The sequence below is a fragment of the Notamacropus eugenii genome, chromosome 1, assembly GCF_028372415.1.
Source record: "Notamacropus eugenii isolate mMacEug1 chromosome 1, mMacEug1.pri_v2, whole genome shotgun sequence".
NCBI classification, from domain to species: domain Eukaryota; kingdom Metazoa; phylum Chordata; class Mammalia; order Diprotodontia; family Macropodidae; genus Notamacropus; species Notamacropus eugenii.
The window spans coordinates 630480954-630488858 of record NC_092872.1 but is presented as its reverse complement, the minus strand read 5'-3'; the positions used below and the strand labels follow the sequence as shown (position 1 = coordinate 630488858).

Genomic DNA, 7905 nt, shown 5'->3' with positions numbered 1-7905 from the left:
AAAATCAAGTTAGAGAGGTGGAGGAAAGACTGGGAAGGGAAATGAGAGGGATGAGAGAGAAGCATGAAAAACAGATCAGCTCCCTGCTAAAGGAGAACCAAAAAAATCTTGAAGAAATTGGCACCTTGAGAACTAGCCTAACTCAGCTGGCAAGGGAGGTGCAAGGGGCCAATGAGGAGAAGAATGCTGTCAAAAGCAGAATTAACCAAATGGAAAAGGAGATTCAAAAGCTTACTGAAGAAAATAGATCTCTCAAATCTGGAATGGTACAGATGGAAGCTTTGGACTTTTCGAGAAAGACAGATATCTCAAAACATACCGCGCAGATTCGAAAAATGGAAGATAATGTGAAATATCTTATTGGAAAAACAACTGACCTGGAAAACAGAATCAGGAGAGACAATGTAAAAATTCTGGGACTACCTGAAAACCATGATCAAAAGAAGAGCCTAGATATCATCTTCCATGAAATTATCAAGGAAAACTGCCCTGAGATTCTAGAACCAGAAGGCAAAATAAATATTCAAGGAATCCACAGAACACCGCATGAAAGAGATCCAAAAAGAGAAACTCCTAGAAGCATTGTGGCCAAATTCCAGAATTCACAGGTGAAGGAGAAAATATTGCAAGCAGCTAGAAAGAAACAATTCAAGTATTGTGGAAATACAATCAGGATAGCACAAGATCTGGCACCCTCTACATTGAGGGTTAGAAGGGAATGGAATAGGATATTCCAGAAGTCAAAGGAACTAGGACTGAAGCCAAGAATCACCTACCCAGCAAAACTGAGTATAATACTTCAGGAGAAAAAATGGTCTTTCAATGAAATAGAGGACTTTCAAATTTTCCTGATGAAAAGACCAGAGCTGGAAAGAAAATTTGACTTTCTAACACAAGAATGAAGAGAACCATGAAAAGGTGAACAGCAAAGAGAAGTCATAAGGGACTTACTAAAGTTGAATTGTTTACATTCCTACATGGAAAGACAATATTTGTAACTCTTGAAACATTTCAGTATCTGGGTACTGGGTAGGAGTACACACACACACACATGCACATACGCACACATGCACACACGCACACACACATAGAGACAGAGTGCACAGAGTGAATCGAAGAGGATGGGATCATATACTAAAAAAAAAAAAATGAAATCAAGCAGTGAGAGAGAAATATTGGGAGGAGAAAGGGAGAAGTTATATGGGGCAAATTATCTCTCATAAAAGAGGCAAGCAAAAGACTTATTAGTGGTGGGATAAAGAGGGGAGGCAAGAGAAAAACATGAGGTCTACTCTCATCACATTCCACTAAAGGAAAGAATATAATGCACACTCATTTTGATAGGAAAACCTATCTCATAATACAGGAGAGTGGGGGACAGGGGCACAAGCAGGATGGGGGGGAGGATAGAGGGGAGGGCAGGGGGAGGAGAATGCAATACGAGGTTGACACTCATGGGGAGGGAAAGGACCATAAGAAAATAGAAGTAAAGGGGGACAGGATAGGATGGAGGGAAATATAGTTAGTCCTATACAACACAACTAGTATGGAAATCATTTGCAAAACTAAACAGATATGGCCTATATTGAATTGCCTGTCTTCCAAGGGGAAGGGGTGGAGAGGGAGGGAGCTAAAGAAATTGGAACTCAAAGTGTTAGGACCAAATGTAATGTTCTTACCACTAGGTAACAAGAAATACAGGTTAAGGGGTCAAGAAAGCTATCCGGCCCTACAGGACAAAAGAGAAGACGGAGACAAGGGCAGAGAGGGAGGATAGAAGAGAGAGCAGATAGGTCACAGGGGCAATTAGAAAACTTGGGTCTGGGGGGGGGAGAGGGGGAAAAAAGGGGAGAAAATTTGTAACCCAAAATTGTGTGAAAATAAATGTTAAAAGTTAAATAAAAAAAAAAGAGAACTAGGAAGTTGGTAAAGACTAAGACAAAACAAAACAAAACAAAACAAAAAGTCAACTGTATGAGTACAGAAGGGGAGGGTATGGCTTCATATGAAAAAATTCATATGAAAAAACAGCAGAGTCAAGGGTAATGAAATAAAAGTTCAATGTAAGTCAATGAAAATGTGATGTGGCAGCCCAAAAAATTACTATGATCTTAGACTGAAATATTGGAAATTTAGTAACTAGATAAAGGAGGTGATTATCCTATTGTATTTTGTCCTGGAGTACTGGGTCAGTAAATGAGCAGAGATATAATATACACTCTATTGCTATAATGCTTCTAACTTCCTTTTTTTTTCAAAATTATAATCTGTGATAATCATAGGACAAACAATTTATTCAAAACATCATTTTACTGGAAGTGAGGTGGTCAAAAGAGGAAAGGCAGTAATGCATTAAAAATAACTAAAGGCAACAATCAAATAGATGTTATTTTTTACCCAAACTTTGAAGATCTAATTCATCAAAGAGACAAAATGGGCTTAACATTTTGCTTAAGGTAATTCAGCATTATTGGTTTTAAAAAATATATAAATATTTTAAAACAAATATTGAAGATGAATCAGTCTGGTTCAACAAGCTGCAGTCATGCTACTGAAGTTTCATTCCTCTTAACAGGACGGGAGTTGGCCAAAAATCCAAGTGAAAATATCAAAGTAGAACAATCCTCAGAAAAATTGGAATGTAAAGGTGGAATTCAATTTAGATAACATCAGTGTCTCCATCAGCATCTCTGATATTATCTCACTGGATTTCATCATCGTCCGCAGGACCAAATGTGTCTGTTATGTTGATTTTGGCACTATCTGGAAGTCTTTAAATTTCTTGCTTTTTCTATGTAGTATTTTAGTACAACATTGGCTTTATTATTCTGGTAGTTTCAGAGACCAACCAATAGAATATCTGATATATTTATCCAAAGCTTTTTTCTCAGTTTCCCTCTTCACACACATCAAAACACATTGCTTCAAATCATCCATTTCCCAACATTTTGATCACCTGGGCATATTCCTGTCCATCTTCCTTGAAGAGCAACTCTTTTTTTAGATTCATTTTCGTTCTTTCCTCTGCACTTTTTTTTTTTTTAACCTCCCTTACCTTTATTCTTGGAATGGCTGGGCAGCCTTTGCTGGGGTGTCTGTCTCTGTACGGGTGGCTCTTCTAAAGGATGCACCTTTTTGGGTCAGGTAGAGGGAGTTTCTTCACAGAAGGAGGGGAGACCTATAGCTAGGTCATAAGCTGGAAGCTCTGGAGGGTATAAAGTGAGTCTATAACTTTCAAATATTCATTTTGACCTATCAGAAAAATTCCATGTAGGGATTTGGTCCAAATTAATTAGCCAATATCTACCTACCTTTGAAAATTCAGTCACCTGATTGACAAAGAAAGGTTAAACTTTATCAACAAATGGACAAAGATCTTATCTGTTATTGCCCTGGCTTTAAGAAAACTATAAAATGCAGTTTCATAGAGTAACGAGGTAACGATTCACCAAGCAGTCACTGACCTCTGTAATATCTGGCCTTAAAAACCTTCCATTCCCAAATTAACTGCACCTCCAGAGATTTGTGAGCCCAGAATGCCTGGGTAAGAATTCTTCTAAGAGCTTTATGAGATAAAAAGACCATCAACCCAGTGGCAAGAGCCCCTACTTTACACCATGAATGATATCCTTTCAGTATCACTAAAACTGCACATTTGCTTTATCGCATCTCTCTTTGAGTAAAGAACTTCTCCATACTTCATGAATGTCTGTTTGTTTTCCTATAGCCTCTAAAGATCAAGAACTTCTCAAATTCACAAATGTTGTACACTTGTTTTACTGTGGCCTTTACAAAACAAAAAATAAGTGAAACTGTTCAGCCCGAAATGAATGAGCTAATTAAATAAAAAGCATTTAGTTTGTGCCAGGCACTATAATAAGTACTGGAGATTAAAATACAGGCAAGCAAGACAGTCCCTGACCTCAAGGAGTAGGCACTGTAATAAGGAAGACTGCACAGCTGGAGAAGGAAAAGGCAAACTAGTCCAGTATCTTTACCAAGAAAACCACAAATAGGGTCATGAAGAGTTGGCCACTTATGAAATGACTGGACAAGAGCACATACATGGGGAATGGTGGCCAGGAAGAAGAATGTGTTTGACAGGGAAGTCAGAGAGATGGGCACTGGAGTAGAACAGTTGTTTGGGATATGCTTGCCAGGAATGGAATATGGATTTCTTCTGAAGATGGCGGGAGAGCAGAATGTTAGGTCTGGATCTTGGTGAGATAGGGTGAAATCTTGCCAAGAGGCTCAGGGTTCCCTGGGAGGGAGGTGGCCTGCCAGACTGAAGGGAGCCTGGCATAAAGATAGCAAGAGAGAAGCATATGTTTCACTATAAGGCTCAAGATGTAGCTGTAGCTGTGGATGTCTGTGCTTATTTGGCTGTTTATATTTTTGTCACTAATAAATGCTTTGGAGATTTGCAAATGAGTCTGCCCATTATCTTCAAATTAGAAATAAAAATAGGAGTGAATGAACTCATGGTTAGACACCTCATCAGACCACATCTGGAGTATTACGTTCACTTACGGGTGCCATGTTCTAGGAAGGACAGTGATATGTTTCATTGTGTCCAGAGGAAGGGGAACATGATGGGGACCTCTCATTGAAGGATCCATTTTAAAAATTAGAAATGTTTAGCATAGAGGAGAAGAAGACTCAGAGGGTATTGAATCATTGACATCTATGTAGGACTTTAGGGTTAGCAAAGAATTTTGCATAAATTATTTCATTTGAGCCTGGCCATAACTGTGAAAGGGAGGTATATCTATGTGTTCTACAGATAAGGAAACTAAGGTCAGAAAGGTTAAATGATTTGCCCATAGCCACACAGTCAGTAGTTATCAGGGTGAAATCTGAACTTATGTGGCTCCCAGCGCTACCGTTCCAGTATGTAGCAGCTGAGATAGGACTCTTAGCTATCTAAAGCGTTCATTAAGTGCTTGCTGTGTGCCAGGCACCGTCCTACTAGGGCTCTCTCCTTCTTCAAATTATCTTGTATTTAGGTTATATGTGTACATATTGTATTCCCATCGCACCAAGCTCCCCGACAGCGGGGTCGGATTTTCAGTTTTGTATTTTCATCTCCAGTGTCTAGCACAGTACCTTAAACATAGTAGGTATTTAAATATTCGGTGGATTGGATGGGATTGTATTTATACACTAGTATAGCTAGGTGGCACAGTGGATAGGGCACCAGGCCTAGGGTCAAGAAGACAATATCCTGAGTTAAAAATCTAGCTTCAGACGCTTGCTAGCTGTGTGACCCTGGGCAAGTCACTTAACCTTGCTTGCTTCAGTTTTCCTCATCTGTAAAATGAACTGGAGAAGGAAATGGCAAACCACTCCAGTTCTTTGCCAGGTAAACCCCAAATGGGGTCATGAAGAGTTAGACATGACTTATCCAAAGAGATGCCCTGGGATCTTTGTCTCCCTTTCCCTCTCCTTGCCCTAGGTGTAAAAATTCCTTCTAAAGGCCCTGAGAAAATAAGATTTACCTTAAACAATTAGATGATAGTTCAGGACAACATATGTTCAGTGCTAAAATATACAGTAAAATGAAGTGCTATGGGAAGCCAGGAACGTTGGACCAGAATGGTCAGAGGTGTCTTCATCAAAGTGGTTTTAAGAATAGGGAGGTTTAACTGAAAAAAACTTTGTAGTAGTGGAAAATTTTTGAGCAAGCAAAAGCATGGAAAAGGGAATGAACATGGAGTCTAGGGGACAGTAAGGTGGTGATTAGTCTAATTATAGCAAATAATAACAGTAAAAATGGTCATTTATTATTGCTTCATATATATTTATATATAGTCTCATTTGAGACTGAGAACAGTTGCATTAGATAGTATGAGTTTTATTATTCCTATTTTATAAGGAAATTGAGACAGAGAAATTAAGTGATTTACTCTTGCTCCTGCAGCTAGGAAATGTCCAAGATGGAATTTGAACTCAGGGTCTCCAGATTCCAGGACTAAAATTCTTCTTATAATGCCACCTAGACACAAATAAATGCTTTGTGAAATTGTTTGGTCATAGCAGGATGTACACAGGGAGGAGATTGACCAGATCCGATTAGTCCTGGCTATACAAAAGGGGATTGACAAGTACTATAAATCAAGAAGGCCAAAGGTCAAGTTCAAAAGGAATAGTTTGGACTTCAAGGATCAAGCAAATGATAATTGTGCCAGAGAGTGAGGGCAGTGCAAAGAGCAATGGATCTCAAGTAGAGGGATCTGGGTCCAAATCCCTGTGATGCCACTAACTAGCAGTGTGACCTTGGGCAGAGGACATGACCTCTTCAACCTTCAGTTTCCTCATCCAGGAAAGGAGGGGGTCAGACTAAATGCAGTTGAAGGTCCCTTTTGCCTCTCAATCTGTTGATACTAAACAAGACCAATAATAAAAACAAGCATAAAAGTAGTGCTTTCAGGTTTGCAAAACACCTTACAAATGTCATCTCATTTTATGCTGACAATAACCTGGAAAATAGATGGTGCTATTACAATCTTCATTTTGTAGATGAAGTAACTGAGGCAGAGAGTAAATGACTTGCCACACGTGTATAACCATGAGTTTCTTTGCCTTCTCAGGGAGAAGTGAGGGAAAGGAAGAAAGGAGAGATAGGATTTGGAACCAAAAACTTTTTAAAAAGAATAAACACTGAAAAATTGTTTTAACAAGTAATTGGGGGGAAATATATTATTTAAAAAATTTTAAATGACTTCCCCCAGGGTCACAGAATGAGGAAGTACTTGAAGTCAAATATGAACTCAGATCTTCCTGACTCTGGATCTAGCATTCCAAAACAAAAAATCAGGGGGATATCACTGATGCAAGGCACAGGATCCCAAGTCTAGGAGTTCAGGGCATGCTGGGAAAAAAATAAAAACTAAACACTAATGTGTAAATAGTATAGAAATTAATTTCCTGAATTAATTCCCTAATTAACAGAAATTAATTCCCTGAATTTCCAGAACAAAACTATTTGCCTTGTTATACTCCCTGCTGAGTGCATAGTGATTAAAGAAGGATCAGAGGGAACTCTGCTTCTGCTCAGACAGGAGGGGATTGCCTCACAGACTTTGTGGAATGAGCCCCACCTGGGAATCAGGGTTGCTGTGTTCCAGTTCTCACTTTGTTCTGGATTCTTCTGTATTCCTTTGTGCAAATCATTCTGCTTATCTAAACCTTTCCTCATGTCAAAGTGGAAATCCTCACCTCTACTGTACCTGCCTCACAGGGATATTGTGAAGATCAAATGAGATAATGGATGTGAAAATTCTATAAATTATAAAATTAAAGTTGCAAAATTGTTCAGACTCTTTGACCCAGTGGTCGCGTTACTTTCATGAAAGGAAGAAAAGGTCTACCTGCAAAGAAATACTCATCACAGCACTCACTATTTGTAAGAGCAAAAGGTCAGGAGACCCACATGCTCAACGGTTCAGGAATGGCTAAATAAACTGTGGCTTGAATGCGCTTGGAATGTTGTGCTATAAAGAGGAAAGAAAATGAAAAAATTCAGAGATTTATGGGAAAACTTGGGCAAAGGATTATAGTGAAGAAACTGGAGCACTGAGAAAGGTAGAGATGATGTGGAAAGAACATAGGATATGGATTCAGTGGGCCTGAGTTCATTTTGTCTCCCTGATAAAACAAGTCTTTTGAGGACTTCATTTTATCTTTGTATCTTCAGTAGTCTTTTAACAAATGCCTGCTTGAATTACCTGCTTTGTATCAGTTTTCTCATCAGTGACATGAAAAGGCTGAACCAGATGATTTCTAAGATCCTTTTCTAGCAATGTCAAATCCTGGATACTGCAAGAATCCGGGTCAAGTATTAACTTCCCTCTTGCCTCGCCTATGCCTAACCATCACCTAATCCATTGGCAGGTCAATATGGTG

The 7905-nt window shown here is 39.0% G+C and overlaps 1 pseudogene; it reads right to left on the bottom strand.

Moving 5' to 3' along the window:
• Window positions 1-2659: 2659 nt before the first annotated feature.
• On the bottom strand, window positions 2660-4539 carry LOC140519323 (eukaryotic translation initiation factor 1A, X-chromosomal-like; annotated as a pseudogene).
• Between the last annotated feature and the right edge of the window lie 3366 nt (window positions 4540-7905).